The 19715-nt window shown below is 36.8% G+C and overlaps 1 protein-coding gene across 10 annotated transcripts in view; it reads right to left on the bottom strand.

The window, feature by feature from the left end:
- The window catches only part of NFYC (nuclear transcription factor Y subunit gamma), a 59510-nt gene that overhangs the window by 37868 nt on the left and 1927 nt on the right, over positions 1–19715 (bottom strand). For 2 of the 10 annotated variants that reach the window (XM_039876677.1, XM_039876679.1), the window contains exon 1: positions 6514–6702. The exons of 5 other annotated variants lie outside the window; for them this stretch is intronic. The gene's annotated coding sequence lies outside the window, so the exon portion shown is untranslated. Of the gene's footprint in view, positions 1–6513; positions 6703–8364; positions 8677–10342; positions 10400–19715 lie in introns of those variants that run through there. 3 more of the 10 variants (XM_039876680.1, XM_039876681.1, XM_039876682.1) reach the window with 3 other exon arrangements.

Genomic DNA, 19715 nt, shown 5'->3' with positions numbered 1-19715 from the left:
TGGTGGATCAAGCTCAAAGTTCACTCTCTCCGGTGATGGAAGTCAGTCACTCTATCTTTTCACTATCATTCACAGAAATAGCATTAGCCTGGCCCCATATTAGAGATGTTTCCATAGCTGCACACTTTTATGAGGAATCATCTGGTTAAATTTATGCAGTTCTTCAAAATTACAGCTATTGTTATTATTGTGAATATGGTGACAATGTTATTTTGCGGCCATCACTCCAAGAAATCAGAATTCCTTTGTTCTAACTACCTCCCTAAGGGTAAAGCAAGGTGTATAAATCACAGCTAAGAACTAAAAAGCAACTGGTTATTTAAGAACACAATGACTCATCTAAAAATACCAGTCTCTGTGGTTCAAAGTGAGAACCCAAATCTAAGAGATGCCCAATACATACCACAAACTGTGTATCTACACAGCTAAGGAACAACACAGAACACCTAATACAATGCTAACCTCCTATCTACCTGGAAAAAGTCAACTACTTATCAAACCTTAGTGAACTTAGAATCGACACAAGACATTTTCCCAACACATTATGCTTTGTTCTGAAAAGAAAGGTGGCTGAGTTCACCTATCTTTAAAAACTTTAAAAATAATTCAATTTGACTATATATTTGATCCTTTTAAGTTCCACTTGTTTAGTCACATAATGTTAAAATTATGTGAGAACTCCAGGAAATTTTCCATTTTTTTAAATGGAAATTGTGCCTTTTGGGGGAAGAGTAAACACAGGAAAAGGGGAAGTGGGAGGAGGAATTAGTCCCATAAGATGAACACAGCTACACCTTGTGTTTCATGTACAGTAACGAAGTGCAATTGCAAAGAGGACAGGGCTTATGTCACTAGGCTCTGCCTCTTGTTTCCTCGCCCACAAAATGGGGTAGTAATCCTCTGCCCTAACTATCTTAGGTAAATACCAAGGGAATAAATATGAAATCACTCCATTAACTGTAAAGTATTGTTTCATATAAACATTACATACTATTACAATGCTTAACTACCTTCAAGGGTAGCTTCATGGGCATTTGGCCACTTAATTACCAGAAGAGAAATAATCATGGAGTTCAGGATATAAATAACCAGGTAAGATGGCTGTAAATTGATCCCTATTTCTCCAGTGAAAAGCTTCTTATTGCCTTTATTTTAGATTGAAGATAATTACAACATACCTAGCCTGGAAACTAAATGTAGGTGCCTTATATTAAATTCTGCTAGACCGTACAAATGTGGCTATCTTATTCCTGGTAATTTATTGTGTATGCTTCTCATCACTGTTATGATCATGTGGCTATAAATTACTTGCTAAGCAAATGTTGCCAAATTCCTACATGTGCATTTATGGTTGGCTTCCTGCGGAATACTGTCATTTGAGACTTCACAAAGCTAACACCAGTATGATTAAGACTAATGCAACTCAGAAAAAAAAACTCCAGTCTGTGCATTGGATGACTATGTGTGTGTGTGTGCACACACACGCGCGTGCACGCGTGCGCACTTAAAACTTAATCAAGAAAACTTAAGCTTATACATACACACACATATACATATACATAACTAATCTCAAAGGACTACTGGATATTTTAAAAGACTATTGTACATTTTCAGGACAAGTGAAAGCCACCAGATTCTAAGGCAGTATTTCTAATCTTTTACATATCAAGACACACAGAAAATGCTAATATTAGCTTTCTGAATATTTAACCTATGGGCTAATACTGATGCCCTCACTCAGTTTAACTTGTCCCAAAATCGTACACCATGCATGGAGCTCTAAGTATTCTGAGGAAAAAGTGGGCTTAACTTAACAGTGGCACCTGTACTTTGTTATGTATGCCTGGATAAGGGAAGTTATAGATATTCTCTGTTTTTAAGTAAACTAACATTCGAAAAATGACCAAGTGACTTTTTAGAATAAAGAATACTAATTTATACATGTAAGCTGCATGCTCAGATAACAGGGTGTGCAATTTAAAAAGCTTAGAGAACACTGACCGAGAGGACTCTACCATGCTCGCTTCTAGGTGTCTCAACTTGAGGGTCCGACATTTTTTTGTATTTCCATCTTTGATATGAAGCTTTATTCTTCTGGTCCTTCTGTACATTCTCTCCCTTGATTCTCCAGGTTCAGCTATAATCTCTATGCACTTAAATTCCAAATATATATTACCAATGTTGATATTTCTCCAGTCTTGCATGCTGAACATCCCCAAGTGGAAAGCCATCCAGAACTCAAACTCCATGTGTCCTAAAATACATCTATCGTTCTCCTTCTCCAAACCTGCACCTTCTAACTTTTCTGTTTCTATCCTCAGTCACCTAGGCTTGAAATCTGAGTCATCCTGGACTCTGTTCTTCAATTCTAATCAACTGCTAAATTCTGCAATAATAGTGTCCATCTCCTGACCTTTCTTCATACTGCCCTTAATTTTGTTCAGCCCCTCATCATCTCCATGTTAATAAAAAAGATAATTATCATAATAATAGCTAACACTAATTTAGTGCTCGCTGTGTGTCAGGTCTGGTTCTAAGCTCTTTACATTACTCTCTTTTGACCCTCATAACAAAAGTATGTGAACTCATTGCATTGTTCACTGTTTCTACTGTCTTCTCAAATTCTACTCCTTTCTACATAATGATGCTTAATAAATCTTATAAAAGCACAGCTCTGATAATGCTACATCAACCTATTATCCCAAACCTTCAAGAGACAGTTCAAATTTCTTAGCCAAGCAATCAAGGCCCTCCAACATCTGACCCAACTTACTTCTCCAGATTTCTTTCTTTTGCCCTTCCCTCTGTCTCTAATGCATTTCCTTATGCTCTAAGCAGACTGGACCATTTACTGCTCTCTTCAGTCCATACTGCACTTTTTGAATCATGACCTTGCTCCTATTCTCCATGCCTGGAATGTCCTGTCCCTACCTCCCTGAGTCCAACACTCAGTTAAACTGCCTTCCTTCATTCCTAAGCTAGAAGTAAGGTCTCCCCTCCTCTGAATTGTGTCCCGTGCTTGTATTTTTCCATATCAGTTTCATACACTTTATATACAACATCTGTCTCCTCTACCAGATTGTTAGATCTTGGAGTAAAGTTTTATTTGTACACATTTTAAAATCTTCACATAAAAGACATGCATGCATGCATGGTAAATTAGTGAAAGGAAGTATAAAGCATCTAAATTTAGTACTCTCTCAAAGGTTAAGAACTATATAGCTTAGATAAAGGAAACAATCATTTTATCTGGATATTTCCAGTCGAGCAGGTCTTTCCTTTAGTTGTTTATCAAAGTGAAACTATGGAGACAGATCAAAATGATAGTACTTCCCAGAAAAAAGGATAACCAAGTGAATCTGCACTGCTGTTTGCAGTGGTTATTTTAGCCTCCATTCTTCCTTTGAACTAAGGAACACAAGGTCGCAAGCTATGTTATGCCTCTTTAAAGTTAAACATTTACTAGGCTTTTTTTTTCCTTTAGTTCTGCCTTTTCACTGGAATTTACTTTCATTTTTTTATCCTTCAACTGCCCTTTTTCACTGCAGCGTGCAAAACTGTAATTTAATTTACAGTGAACATTCCAAATAAAGAAAAACTTTTGGTAAATTATTGAACAATGGGGTCTGGCTTTGGGATGCCAAAGGGAGAGACAGGATGATAAGGGTGATAATACAAATAGAATCTGACCAAGTTCCAAAGAGCTGAGCCCAATACTGAGGCAGCAGAAAGAATAGATTAAAAAGAAAACAAAGCTTCTGGGAAATGCAGACATGACGTAGATAACATTCAGCTGTGAATTTTCAGTCACACTATACATCAGGACTTAAAATTACATAAGTTACATCATTCAAGTTCTCATTCTTTCAATAAACTAACTTTTGTTCAAATATATGAAGGTGGTTTAAAGAAATCTAACTACAAAAGAGAAAAATTAAAATTTTAAAGTAGATTATGGTCTATCGGAGAATATGCAAAATAAGAACACAAACCAAATCCACACACATGCAGATACAGACAATACCACTTTGCTGGTGGTAAAGACTAAAGTCAGCATGGGTAAAATAATATTTTGGGAGTATACAAACAATGATTTCTATTTTAGACTTGTCAATTGGTTTAAATGATCCTGGGAAGTTTGTTTATTAAATACAGGTTGGCTTAAAGACACTTGAAGAACCAGGCCCAAACTTGTTTGGGAATTAACTTGTACTTGAGGTGTGTTAACAAAAACAAAATAAAACAAAAGACCCACTAACTGGCACAGGTATTGTATTTGTATATCTTAGTGTACTTCCTTGTAATGTATAAAGTAACCCAGCTCTCTGGGACGCCTCTGCCAGGTGGGCACCATTAGCTTCCTAGCTGATTCTCAGCTTTCTGAATAAGCAACTGGCTACAGCAAGAGATCTTCAGATCTCAGATGATAAGTCTGCTGTCATGGCAGACTTTCTAACCAAGAGACCACGTGGAGACTACTGATCCTCTTCCATAGTCCATTTTCTCCCTGTTCCTGTACAGATGTACCAAAAGGGAAACAAATATAAAAAATAAAAGGTAAAAACAATCTGGAGAATAAAAGAACCATCGAATGAACTAAACGGGAGTTGAATCTCTGAACTTTCATAGGCAAGTCATTAAAAAGCCGGAAGACTGGGGCGTGTAACATCTCTGGGCCTCAACTTCCCCACTTTAAAGAAGGGAACTAGACTAGATCCCTAAGTGATTTCCATCAGCCTACTTAAGAATATACAAACTCTGTATGCATATATTATCAAGGGTAGAGATAGGCAAAAATAACTTCATTCATGAAGACCACCTATAAATGATTTGCTTTAAGAATGTTTTTTGGGTAAATGAAGCCTCCACAAAAGTAGATAGCTTCTTTTAAAGACGACTCCATCTTATTTTAGGAATAAAAAGCCCACAGTGACCATGATTGCTGTTTTCAAGCATACACATTCCTGAAACTGGAATTTTATTTGGACAGGCCAATGCCAATTTTGCCAGGCCTTATTCTATGCACAGAAAGAAGGCAGACATCAATCAATGCTGACTGACCATGCCTGAGGAAATGACTTAATAGGACAGGAAATCAAACAGATCACGAAATATCCACCCCACCCCAGGGTGGGAGGAGAGTCCTAAAAATAGATGACAGCAGGCATGTAAAATGCATGAGGAGATCCCTATGGGTTTCCACCATTTATCTTGGAAATGTATCTCACAGTAGGTATCGACTGTGTGAAATTTATGCTAGTGTTTGTATTTTGATGAAAGACCAATTTTTTTAAAAAAGTCTTCAACCCAACATTTACATGCCTGCTACTACTATGCAAGCTGTAACTACCTCCTAAACTTGAAAACTGACAGAAAGATCATATGACCACAAAGCAAACAAAATAAAATGGTTCCAGTTTATCTTATAAATATTTGGTATACAAACTAAAAATGTAACCTCTGCTGATAAACATCTGCAACTATTACAACTTACCTGTATTGTAATGCAAATCTCAGTATTCAATCAGAACAGGTTTTCAATTTTTATTGAGCAGTTCCTAAACCTAGTAAGGGTTTCAAAAAAATCAGCATTCCCATACCACCTTATTCTGAGAGGACGCTAATTTTTGATAAAGAGGTTAAAATTCTTGGTAAGGGAAGGTTTTTTTGATGGTCTCAATGTATGCATTATACAGTCACGTCAGCAGAAACAGGAATATGGAGGTAAAGAGGTACGTGGAACCAATTTAAGTGTCAGGTTTAAACAAACTACTTTGTAAACTTATTAAAATACTGGCTTTTTTTTCTATACCACCCCTATCTTCATACGCATTTAACCTACCAAGAGTTTGGATTAGCAGCAACTAATATTTATGTAGCACTTCGCAATTTGCAAAGCACTTTTGACACACATGATCTCATTTGAGACTCACCACTAAATAGGAAGGTGCTATTTTTAGATCCCATTTTTACATGTGAGGAAGCTGACACTAAATGGCTGACTTGCCCAAGCTCACAAAGCTGGCAATAGCTGTGTGGGACCTGAACATAAATCTGCTGACTTTTAAATAGCCTGCTTTTGCTACTGCACTATGCTGCCTCAAATAATGTAATCAGAGTAAATAAATGCCCAAATCTCAGGCTCATCTAAGCCTTCCCTACTCACACACAGCCACTCCTAGGTCTAAGTTATAATTAGCTCTAGAAGGTCTTCACTCCTCATGGATGTAGAGTTTTCATTTCTCTGGGAAACATTTACCTGGCTAACGTGCAAATGAAGAGATCATATAAATACCATTCTATATACACTGGAAAATATCTTAGTCACCAAGGGCTCTGCATAGGCATGCCTATGTGCATTTGCCAGGTAGTGGGTCAGATTCTGAGTCCATGACCCTAAAAAAGTTAAAACTCAGGCTAGAGATGGTGGCTAGATGTCTTTCCAAGAAACTAAATCCATAAAGTTCTTAATATAAAGAGTTTTATCTAGGCCTCATACAGTGCCCCACTTACCTTCTGCCTCCCCTCTCCAGGCCTTCTTCCAGGGCCAATAGGATCATTCAGTATCTACAACTGTTTTTTAAATCATATATAAAACCTGGAGCAACTAATAACATATAAATCAATGACTTGTAAAAAGTAAACTTAAATTAAAATTATGTTAAAATGTAATCCTTAACACATACTCCTTTCTCTTATGACATAACTTCCCAGAATGACTGTTTTCTTACCATAAGCATTCCAATTCTCCAAAAGAAGTTTCACAAACATAACTACTTTGAACTCCTGAAATACCATTCTTCACTAAGAACCCTCTAGATTACACAGAAGACAAGGTAGCATGCAAGGAATTCTGAATCTGTTAAGCAGTTCACTCAACTATCATACCAAAAGGATTTAGAATTTTTTTGCTGGGGGCAGGGAACATATAAGAGTGGGAGAGAATGAATACAGCCCTATTGTCTTATTGCTTGAAAACTAATCAAATCGGTAACATATTCCTACTAACTACTCAACTTGAACATCAGAAGCATAATCTCTTTTAATCTTAAATAGAGCTTTTCAGTTCAAATCTGTATAAATAAACTTTGTCCTTCAATCTTTCAACTCCTCGGCAGTTTTTCAAGGTCACTTTTGCGAGCAACGACAGAGGCCTGCATTTGGCAAATTTGACTACTACACCACTCCAATTCTAAGAGTCCAAAATCTAAGCCCCTATCGATCCTCTCAGGTAAATCCTTTACTTGAGGGGAAGTGAAGGGAAGGCAAATCAACACCCACCAAACTTCTCTTCTAAGAGGGCCTGCTCCTGTTCCCTACCCAGAGAGTGAGTGCTGCTGGCTCACTGTTCCACACTGAGTCTGCTGCAGAAATGTTCCAATGACCTTCATTCCATACTTGCAAATAAAAAGAAAACAAAGAATTGCTTTTTAAAATCAAGTGTATTATAGATCTTTAGTATGTGGGATGGAAGATTTCACTAGTCACAAGAACTGGCTGGTTATTGATTAGCAACCTGCATATGCTTCATATACTAAAGAGAAAAAAATAATATATCAAGGGCAAAAGACAGGGTGCCTACACTCTTAACTTTCCTATTCACAAACTGCAGGTAAATTAGGATTTAAATATTTCATACAGAAAATGAAAAGCATTTTGCTCACATCATTTTAAAGAACCAAATCAACACCTGACAAAATGTGTGAAATTGGTGGAAAAAGATTTGTTCTTGTCACTGTCAATATAGTAGAGAGGTATGTTCTAACCAGAATTCTATGCTAAAATGTGCATTTTAAAACAAAGATTGTTACTTAATCAAATTGGTACTTACTAGAATCTAGAAATAGATAAATCAAGAAAGTTACGGGAGAATTTCACATTGGCATGTGGGCCTTCACCATTAGAAGCTGCATCAGTGCAAATCATATTTTAACACAAATTTAGAACAGCAATAGTGTTGCTTCCACCTCTGAAAACACAGATGTCAACAAAGTGCATGGAAATAGAAAAAGTCTTACAATAACTCAGCTTATTCTGTAGGAAAGCTTCAGTGCACTTGAACAAAGGAAAATTATTTGGAAAACAGTTAAGTTTACCCAATGCAAAGAGAAAGTGCTCTGCTTCTGTGTGCCCTGAAAAATGATTAGCCTTTTTCCATGTACCTGATCTTGTCCATACTCAACTAGGAAAAGAAATCCCAGTTGAAGGGCATGCAAAATCTAAACAGAGCAAGGTATTCTAGGTGCACCAAAAGGTATGCATGGAATGTAAAGTGGCCATTTTCTGAAACAGTGCAACTTGTCTACACTCTCTGAAGCTAAACAGTTTCTACCATTTTAACACAAAACAAAGAATTAAACTTACCGGGAACTGCATTAATTTTACATGTAGTTATTTATATCTCCTCGGACAGGGAGAATTTAAGTCACTCCTATCCCTCCCCCCCAAAAGGACGGAGGAAACAAAAGGCAGCAGGAGATGCAGAAACCTGAGTCTGGAATGTCCACTCCAGTGAAAACCCGAACAGCTGTCCCCCCACCCTCTAGCAAACTATTCGCCATTTTTCTTTGTCTTTCAGCTGACCCCTGCCTCAGTGAAAAACTCCGAGGCTCCAATGAAGCCCTGCAGCCTCCTTCCACTTTAACAGTCAAAGGCATTCAATCTAGCATGCTATTTGACACCAAACCTTGCCTCCAAAGTGGTCCCATTGGCTGAACTGCTTTATAGGCTAAGAATACAAAGCCATGATTGGCTGTTCACGTCATCAGTTACCTCCTTTGTACACTTCCTGTTTTAAAGTTACCTTGAGAAGCAGAACAGGGGTCAGATCCAGACTCCAAACTACAGGGAACTTAAGGCGTGGAAATGCCTGGCAAATGCACACAGCAGATGCACTAGGGCTTCATGTCCTTCCAAAACAGAGGATACTGCAAATTTAGAATTGTTTTTAAAATCACATGAAAGGGCTGTTACAGTTCCCACCCTAAGGATTTCTCATTGGCTGTCAGAGTTCCATTTAAACAATTTAAGGTAATTTAACTGCTTCTGATTGGCCATCAAAGATGTCTGTAAGATATTGCTACAGTATCCTATAGCAGTAAAACCAGAGAAGCAATGTGCACAAGGTTGGAAGTTGTGACTTAACTATCTTCGATTTTCTGCTGAGCATTAACAGAAGTTGAAAAAAGAAAATTGGGTGGGGTAATCCAGTGGCTCCAAAGAAAATGCAGTACCAAAGAGTAATTTCAATGGCCATACAATAATCTGCAGAATTTCTAAAAAGGCATCTGTCACTGTGTCCATGGTAATTTTAAAAGCACATGTATCTGTCAGTACCAGGCAAATCACTTTATTTCGAAACACTAACTTAAACAGGAAAATTTTGAGGTAATATATAAAGTTAGTGACAGAAACAGTGGCATTTCCAAAGTCTACCAGTAATGATAAAGGGGGAGAAAAAAATAGCAAAGAAGATAGAACATCAGTGAATATATTTTTAAAGCACATTACAGCTTGCTAGATTAACTAATTTATTTAGGGCAGTCACAAAATGTAGCTGATGAGCTTTTAATAGAGGATAAATTTTTCTACCACATTTTCAAGAATAAGCAGGAGAGCTGATCCCAGCCTGAGATATTATAAATACAGGTATCCCTTGCTTTTCTAAAGTTCACTTTACACCACTTCACTTTTACAAAAGACCTAATTAGTACCTGTTTTCACTAACTTAAAAAAATCCAAAAGGATTTTTGCTTTTATGAAAAAATACAAAAAGCGAAAACAGCAGTCAGCATTAGTTTTGAAGCAAGCACTGGAACAGCAAAAGTGGCACCAACCACCAAGCTCCTTCCCCAAGAACTAGGAACACTTAGCATCTCGGCATCAACTGGCCTTGAACTGTGTCTGTAAGCATCTGTGCTTTATTTCAATTTATTTTGTGCATCTATTAGCAAGATGAGTCCTAAGGTGATTGCTTCTTCACTTTACACCATTTTGGATTACAAAGGTTTCATAGTAATGACCTACTTTCGGATAGTGGGGGAAACTGGTAGAATTGTGGTTAATGAAGACATTCTGGGGGCACTGAAGCTTACCAGTGTTGGTTGAAGATTTACTTATGGGTTTGGGGCCCAAATGTTTAGATTTTAAGAGGAGCCTCTTAAAATGGTGAAAATCAGTTAACGTGTCTTTCTTTTTACAAAATATTAAAGTTGAAACATCTCACTATTACTTGGGGTCTTTAACAATCTCCTTAGATCTGCTCTCCCCATCAAAGCTCAGTATCCCAGGAGTAAACAACACAACTATTTTACCAGGTAGATGAGATCTCTTCTAGAAATACCTTGGTTGATCTCACATGAGAGGTCATCGTGGGCATATGCAGAGATTCGGCAAAGCCCTGAAATAAAAGCAAGGCGGTCTGTCCAATCACTTTTCCATGTTAACTTCTCTACATACATTCTACTCATTTCCTACACTAAAATGAAATAATTTCTGTATACTAATCAGTGCCAGGTTCTGTCCTGAGTACTTTACCCCTCTAATCCTCACTATCCCCTTTTACATATGAAAAAGAATGAGGTTCAGAGAAGTTAAACTGGCCCCCTAACCATGTACCTAGGATGCAAACTCAAGTCCCACATAGGGTAGTACTCTTTCCACTGCATCAATTGCTTACCAAAACATGGAACACCTCAGGAACATCCAAGGAAATTCTCAGATGTCACACATATGTACAGATAGCATAAGTCATTACACGCAACTTCATTAATTTAAAAATCAGAAATGAGACTAATGTTGAATTTGATCTGTTGGTTATAGATTTAGCTATTTGAAAAAACGGACCCTATAAGTTGGTACACATTTTATTACTCAACTATTAGGAACATTTAACCAGTAGCGAATCACATTTATAATTTATAAGGACTTAAAATAACTAACAATCATTAAAAACAATATACTTTAAAATATTAAAGGATTGCAAGACAATTTCACTATTGCATCTAAATAAGAGTTTAGTTATGCTAACGGGGTATGTTGTGGGGCAAATCCTGAAGCTACACAGAATCAGAGGTATTGTAGTTCTCTCTTCAAAAATTTAGATCACAGATTCTGAATAGGTATCAGTCTAAGAAAAAAAGGCAGAAGGCCAAAGACCAGCTGTGTGCCTTATCCACACTAGAGCCTCTTTTAACCCAAAACACTAGAGGTCAAGTCAGCTGCAAGGAAGCAAAGCAGCTCATTTGAGGAGTGAGAGGCAGAGAAACGGAAAAAAACATATTCACAACACTATTAATCAGTGTCACTATGGCAAAATAACTTAAGCTCTGGGAGTCAGGCAGAGCTAGTTTCAAATTCTGACTCCTCTACTGGTCTAACCCTGAGACTATTTCCTCATCTGTCATATACAGATATCTCTATCACAGAGCCACTGTAAGAATTAAGTGAGCTAATAACGTATGTAAAGTATGTTGTACTTAATAAGCACTGAAAAAAAAAATGGAAAGTGCTAAAAGTCACCCAATCCAAATCTCTTGTTTTAAAAAGGGCTTAAGGTTCGGAGAGACTTAGCTCCTTAAGGTCCTAAAGCTACCATGAGGAAATGTCTCTTTTTATCTCTAGCATACTCCGCAACTCTGCAGAAAGCAACTCCTGAGCCATAAAGGGCAGTGTGGGAGAAGTACCAGCTGCTACTAAAAATCTTCCCCAGTTTTTATGCCAGAAATTCATGCCTTTCACCACCAATCCTGGCTGAGGTCTGCTTATTATTCTAAAAGCCTACTCTTCAATTCTGCTTTTGATGTACCAGATTAAACCAAACATGTCTCTATACTCTGTGAAGGTCTTTGACATAGTTTTCATTAGTCCTTGGCAATTTGCAAAAAACAAACAAAAAAAACCCATTCCAACCCCTATTTCTCATCAATAGTCGCCTTAGTAGAATTCAAACCACTGGAAGAGAGCTTGAATTATCCTAGAATTTCATTTGGCAGCCTGACCCATTCGCTTACTATAGCTTTCACTCCTCTAGCCTGTCATTACTTCGGACTAAGAGCCTCATGGGATCTCTAGGATTCCAATTCACATTCTTCCCTGAACCTGGATCTCAGCAGCCTCTATACCAGACATATGCATCTTGCCCTAAAAAACACTCAGATCACTATGAAACAAAATCAGTGCCTCTGGTTACACGGTTCAGGCTTTAATGCTCTCAAAGGCAGGATGGAAACTGATGCCCTTAGTCAGAAAATTGGTTTTGAATCATAGCTACCTACTTACTAGCTTTATGACCTTGGCCAAGTTACTTAACCATTTCTGAGCTCACTTCCTCATGTGTAAAATGGGAGGAGGCAACCCATCAACTCGCAATAGTGTTGAGGCTTAAATAAGTTAAAGCACTCAGCATTAATACCTGGTATGTGATAGGTGCTCAATTAATATCAAAATATACATTTGACCATAGCACTTATCATATATTATAATTACTTTTTACCATGTTTTTATTACCAGAAAAGGGCTTCTTGAAGGCAACAATTGTGTCTTATTTATATCCACATATATCCCTAGTGCTTGGTACAGAGATATAAAACCCACAGTGTCAAGGAAATAACAGCGAGTAGTGGAGAACTGAGGAAAACTGGAGAGTACATGTCTCATCTAAAAGGGCAGCTACTACTTAGTGCCAACTGACAAGGGCCATGGAGGAACTCTGGTCCACTGCAGTTAAGAGCTGCAGATGATAAAAAAAGAAAAAGCCAGATCCTGGACACAAAAAGTTGATGCTAGAACAGCTCCTGATCTGGCATTCTGAGGAATGACTGAAGGATCAAAAGTTGGCCTCAACCACCATGACAATTTCTGCCAAGGACAGAGTCTTGCTCAGTATTCCAGATTACCTGATTTGAGAGTTACATTGTATCCCAGCAGAAGCTAAAACAGCAACAAAAACACTAGGCTCTTCAGTGGCCCAAACATTTTATTGATGGTGACCTTAACTAACTCCTTCAGACTTAGTAAGTAAACTTGGGGGTCCCGGAAATATCAGAGAACCTGTAGAGAAAAATAAAATTCTCATATGTTGGAATAGGGGACACAAAGCCATATTCATTTGAATATTAAATATGTTGTATGCATTATTATACACTAAGCTGATGAGATGGATGTATACAGTAGTTTGTTTTTTAATGATGCTGCTATAGGTTAGGTGGATGGGGTACTTTTTTAAGAACAGCTTTAAAAAAAAAACAAAACACACCTTTAATCCAACCACTCAGAATCAAGCACTGTTGGTATTTTAGGTTATATACTCTTAGAAATTCTTCTTATGTAAATAAGAGGCTGAGTTAGTACAGCAATATTAGAAAATACTATACAAACTATTTTGTAATGTTTTTTCACTTAAAAACGTGAATATTTTTTCATATCAAATATAGACCTATGTCATTGGTAATCGAATAATACTCCATTGAATGGATGTGACATAATTTTTAATCAGTTTCACATTAATAATCTCAATTTTTTCAATTAAAAAATATTATAAATAACACCACAGAGGAATCCATTATGCCCATTCCTTGTACCACTACCTTCATTATCTCTTTCAGAACTGTTGCAATGGCTTCACAAGTAGTACACTTTTGTCTGTTTTTTTTTAAAAAAACAAGCCAACTTGTTTTAATGTTAACTCTTTCCATTTTCAATTTTGGTTTAAATTTTTAAAAAATTATAAACAGATCAAAGAAAACAAGGCTGCCAGGTTGTAACTTCTGAACCATATTTTTCACCCGACTTGGTCCTGAACAACTATTGGCCATTTTCCAAATCAAATCCACCTTTAAGATTTAAAAAAAGAATGTCAACACATTTTCAAAAATATCTGACAGGAAGTCTGAAGATAATCCTCAAAGAAGTCCCAGAAACATTTTGAACAATGACAACATCAAGAGAATAGAGAACCTAGCACTGGTACTCAGTAAATGGTTGCTCAATAAATGAATAAAATAACTAATAAATAAGACCTTAAGTGGACTATAAATTCTGACTTATTTGCTTTTAAAAAATTATATTCTCCAAAGCATAAATTAAGACTAGTAGATAGAATACTATTCTAGAGGGACCTATTTCAGCTCTCAGAGTTATCCAAAGATGGCACAAGCTGCCTCAGAAGCTCTGGATGGGGTTGTTAGCAAGGCTGTTGGAACACTTGACAGAAATGTGTAAAGACAAGATGAAAAAGAGCAGCCATGTGGAGAAGCAGGGGTAAAAAAAGAAGCCGGGTCTTTGCAGCTAGACAGATTTAGATTGTAATCCTTCCTCACCCACCTCTTTTTAGCTGAGTAACCCTGGGCAAGTTACTTAACCCCACTAAGGCAATTTCTTAAACTACAAAACGTCTTGCAAGGTTATAAGGATTAAGGATACTTTCATTCATTCAAATAAGTACTTATATGTGTAGGCATTGTGTTAAGATCTGGGGATCCTAAACAAGACAGTCCTTGTCCTCAAGGGGATTAAAGTCTATTATAACATACAGGAAAATTAAAATAGGCAACCATAGTGCTATGTGTTAAGAATTACAACAGGGGCAAAAGCATAATACAGGACATAAGCAGAGCCTATCTCAGTTTCAGGCTAGTCAGAGAAGGCTTCTTGGGAGATTTAAAAACCTACTTAGATAGATAAGCAAACTGCATGTACAAAGGCCTGGAGCTGATAGAGAAGGATTACATTCCTGGAACGCCTGTAGTTGGGTATGGCAACAGCCCAGAAGCAAAAGGCTAGAAGTAAAGTTAGGAAAGTAAACAAGGCTGGAAAAGGCGAAGATACTGGAATTTTACTCTGAGGACAATGGTGAGCCACTGAAGAGTTTTAAGCACAATCAGATTATCCTTTTAAAAGATCTTTTTGGGTAAAATGTGGAGAAGGAGATGGGGTGGGAGAATGGCAGCACTCTAGTGAGATAACAGAAAACAGGACACTGCAGTAATCTAGTTACTGGAGAAAGTAGTGAAGCTGTTGAAAAGTAGAGGAATGAGAAATAGTAAGATAAAAAAAATCATTTAAGACCAGTGGTTAATAAATGTATGTAGAATAACAACACCGTGCCTGATAAACAGCAAATGCTCCAAAAAATGGTAGCTGCTACTAATTGTTATTGGCAATTGGATCAGATGACCTTTAAAATCACATTCATCCCAAGAGTCTATGTTATCTCGGAAACATACCTTAAATATGTTCTCAGAAAAATGCTTTCCTACTAATGGCCAAACTATCCCATACAAAAGGATTCATGTTTTTATTCATAAACTCTCTACACCAGAACTGCTCAACTGGGCTCAACTACATGCCAGTCATAACATAAAATGTTTATTAGATGTTCTTACAAATAGGGTTCCACGGCCAAAGAAGTTTGAGAAACACTGCATAATGTATGATTTCTTCTCCTAGAGAGTCATAAGGCACATGAGTACAAAAATTCTCAATACTAATTCTGCAGTAAAGAAATGCATTTCGCTTTGGCCATTATTTTGTCAAGAATCCTTTTTTCATCCCCAGAGGACACTTATTAGCATTGTATAAGAACTAATGTTCAATAAAACTTGGGAAATGCTGCTCTAAGTCAATTTACAAATGTTAGTGGAATGAAAAGAATATAGGCAACTCTATTCTGACCACCTTCCAAAATGGTTAGTTTTACATATATTATGGCATTTTACCTTTTTAATTTAGTTCTACTGAAAATGGCATTAAATATCACCATAAATAGCAATCCTCTGCCTCCCAAATTATTGCCAACTAAATATGCTTTGCTTTTTTAAAAGGCCCCAACTTTGTCATATGATAATGAGTAAATTTAAGCGACTTACCTTCCAGGTACAGTATTAATTTTTAAGACAGTTAAAAATGACAGATGTTCAACTGTGCAGATGGCATGTACTTTTTCTTTTAAACAGACAGATCATGCCACTGGTGAGGGGATATGTTTTCTATTGGGCAAAGAATCTTACTTCGTATAGATCACTGGACAATTTGTAGCTCCCAAGGAAAAGGTTATTAGTATACTAGGGATTGTAAAAACCTTTAGTAACTCTAATAGATTTTAACCAATGACATGATACAAAACATTCTATAGTCCGATGTATTTCCTATGAGTCACAGAAGCATTTGTTGAAGCACTGATCAAGATCACTATTTATAGCTCATACCCATGAATGTATTTAGAATAATTCTTGAATCTGGTTTATAACTATATACTGTTGACTTTTAAATAGAGAATATTCTTTAAAAAAAACATGGAGATTTGAACCTTTAATTTAAACCTATTCTCCTGGACACATTCAAATGCAAAGGTTAGACTAGTCCCTTTCTCTAAACTGCCCCTGAAGTTTACCCATTGGAAAGTTTTCGCTGTATAAAAGAACGAACACTGAATTTAGAAGTAATCTGTCTGCAAACAAAAAAACTTAAACCAAAATAGAAAATACAACTCCCATGCTGAAAATGAGTGCAGATGTTGCCTCACTGCTATCAGGTACAACACTGCTAAAACACGGAGAAGTGTGACAAATATTGCAACCTTGCAAAAATTTCTGCAGGCAAAGAGATTTTTTCCCTGAACTATTCCAACAATGTTGCCTTTCTGCTTATTTCAAAGAAAATGTTACCCAGATGACCATAAACCAAACTGACAGTCCCAACTTCAACTGACAACTTCTACAATTAAAAAAAAAAATTTTAACGGTTATAATGCAAATTTCTTTCTTTCTGGTTATTCTGATTTCAATAATCATTGATACTTGGCAAATATGAAAAAGTTTTCATCTCATCAGAATCATTACTACTCAGCACCTGGATTAATAAAGATGATTGGGAGACAATCTAACCCTAAAACAAACTCCTGAACCACAACAGCACAACTAAATTAGGTTATGTCTTTCATGTCAAGAGAAAATCTTACTGTACACAACAGAGTAGACAATTACAAAAGGCCTCCTCATCAGAGAATTCTAACTGGCTGTCCAGAGAGACTTTATGCTGTTCTAAAAAGAAGGGTCCACTTAATGACAAGCACCTACCATATGCTATTGTATTCATTTTTTATAATTACTCTATAAGTATCATTACCATTACTTTACAATAGGAAGAAACTAAAGCTCAAACAGGTTAAGAATCTGACCCCCAGTTTACACAGAGGGTAAACTCACTGCAAAGACAGAATTCTTTCCCAAGTCTGACTCCCAATGTCAGCAACTACACTGGCCCCTCCTAAAGACACTCTTTGGCCAAAATATTTTAAATCCATTTCCTCTTACAATTAATCGACTTACATTATGTTATGTGGTACTTTGAGTCTCTGTGGGAAAATATAAAAATAACCTTGTAGCCTTTCTAACTAGTCACAGCACATGCATGAAAAACTGAATAAACAAAATGAAGAGGCTGTAAGACATCAGATAATTCAGTTTGCTTTAAACACAAGAAAGAGAATGAAAAAGAACAACTTGCTGGCTAAGGAATGTTCTTCATAGACTATACACCTAAGGTTGAACGAACCTCAAGAAGGTCACTTGTGAACCTAATAATGCCCTCTGCTATTCTCCCTCCTGTGAATGAGGCAAACTTGTCAAAATGCAAAAATGTCTTAGAGGCATCTCTGTCATCAAGTCAATGATTCCACAGGAGAGGAAATGCTGTCCAGATGAGTACTGGTCTGGGAATCCAGTGTACTGGCCTAGACTTGGCTCTGCCCTTGCATAGCTAAGTGACCTTGTCAAGGTCACTACATTATTATGTAGGGCCTCACTACAAAGGTAATGCCTGAAAGAATCAAAGGTCACTTCCTGAGCTAAAATGCAAGGATTTTTCTTTTCTCATAATATTCTATGATCAAGAGAACACAGTGTTTAAGAGAAAGGGCTCCACAAACTATGTCTGAGTTAGAGTTACAGACCTATGTTTGAATCTGGGCTCTGCCACTTACTGGCTCTGTGACCTTGAGCAAATTATTTACCTCCTCAGTTTCCTCACATGTAAAACTGAGGATGGTAATAGTATCTACCTCATATTGTACGAAGATAATATATATAAAACATTTATACCTTAGCTGGTACAATGTAAGCACTCAATAAAATGTAGTAACTATATTGTTTCTGAGTATTTTTAGTGGCTCAGTACCCTTGAACTAAAAGATGAGATGTGAATTTCAAAATTGCCTCAAAATGTCACCTAGCATGGCCCCTCATGACACTTTGCCTCCATTCTCTGTAAATGGAAATAAGAACCCTCATATCTTTTCTAGTACAATGAATCAGTTTTGACCAAATGGAAAATGTGTAAGAATAAATGAGGTAATAGAATTATTTGTCATAAGGATCAAATACGATGATATGGACTCAGTCTGTAAAGTATAAAGCACTAGTATGATTTCTGCTTAGAAGACAAAGCTGATGTTCACAGGTTTTTATTATAAATTCTGACCTACTCAGACCTCCTGGGAGTTCAAGATTTCTAAGGTGGTCAATTCAAAATGATAACAAAGCCCAGCAAGTGGCCATGGGTATAAGGAGCTAATGCAGAATGAAGTTGGTCACTAGTGTTGAAGAGCAGGTAGTCAAGAAATGTTTACTGAATAAAAAAGATACATGTATATTAACATTTTTGTAAACTTGCCCAGACTTACTAAAAAAGAAACTTGGTTAAGGATGCCATAACATTCTTTGTATTTGGTTAACTTAATTACTGGGCCAAATGAAGCTGAGATGATCAACATACAAAATGCATGGCAAGCCCTATTACCCCACTACAATGTAACTGCAAATAAAAGGGAGGAGACCCTCACCTAATCATATCATGAAACAAAGCAAGACATCCAGTTCTTTGGTCTCCCCTTGAAACCTGAATTATTTAAAGATTTCTATGTAATATTATTGTATCAGTTTTAACTTGATTCATCATTCAGGATAAACACATCATAGAATCATTATCCCACAATTTGAAGAAGGCACTAGGCTTTTGGATAAGTCTCTGTGTTTGGAGACAAACATCCTAAAGAACCTATGATGTTTGAAAAAGCTCCCTAGTGAGCTCTTTTACACTGTAGTCCCTTACTGCTGGGCATTAATCACTTCCATAAACAGAAAGCCGATGAAGCTTGGTTTTAAAGAATGCAGATTCTTGAAACTTTCTGTACATATTTTTCCCCATTATCTACCTGAGTTCAGGAAAATTTCAGTTTACTTTGTAAATCTCTCCCTTCACAATAGAAACCAATAGGTAAGATTTAAATACCTAGTTGAAGAATCCATATTCAAATGGGTTACCATTCTGTGGTCTGGATCTTTGAAACAGAAATCAAAGAAAGATGATCCACTCTGAAATTTAAAACTACCCAGGAGTTTGACTAGTCAAGTTTATGTTGACAGTATAATGTAGCAGATAAAACTACAGGCTTTGACATAAGAAAACTTGGATTTGAATCCCAATTCGACCACTGAAATGGACAAGCTACTTAGCCTCTCTGATTCTCTTTCTTATCTACAATTGGAAATGATAATGCCTGTATCTAACAGGAATGTGTATTAAATATGCCCCAAAATGTCAATCTCCTTCTTCTACTACAAGAAAGTACTACTTCTCTCTCAAAACTTTAGGTACATTCACATAAAACTGACCGAATCTGAAAACCACAGGAATTTCTTGAAATTGGTACGAATACA

The sequence above is a fragment of the Pteropus medius genome, unplaced genomic scaffold, assembly GCF_902729225.1.
Source record: "Pteropus medius unplaced genomic scaffold, Ma_sr-lr_union100, whole genome shotgun sequence".
Taxonomy (NCBI): domain Eukaryota; kingdom Metazoa; phylum Chordata; class Mammalia; order Chiroptera; family Pteropodidae; genus Pteropus; species Pteropus medius.
The sequence above is the reverse complement of the archived record's forward strand: the minus strand, read 5'-3'. Positions and strand labels throughout refer to the sequence as shown.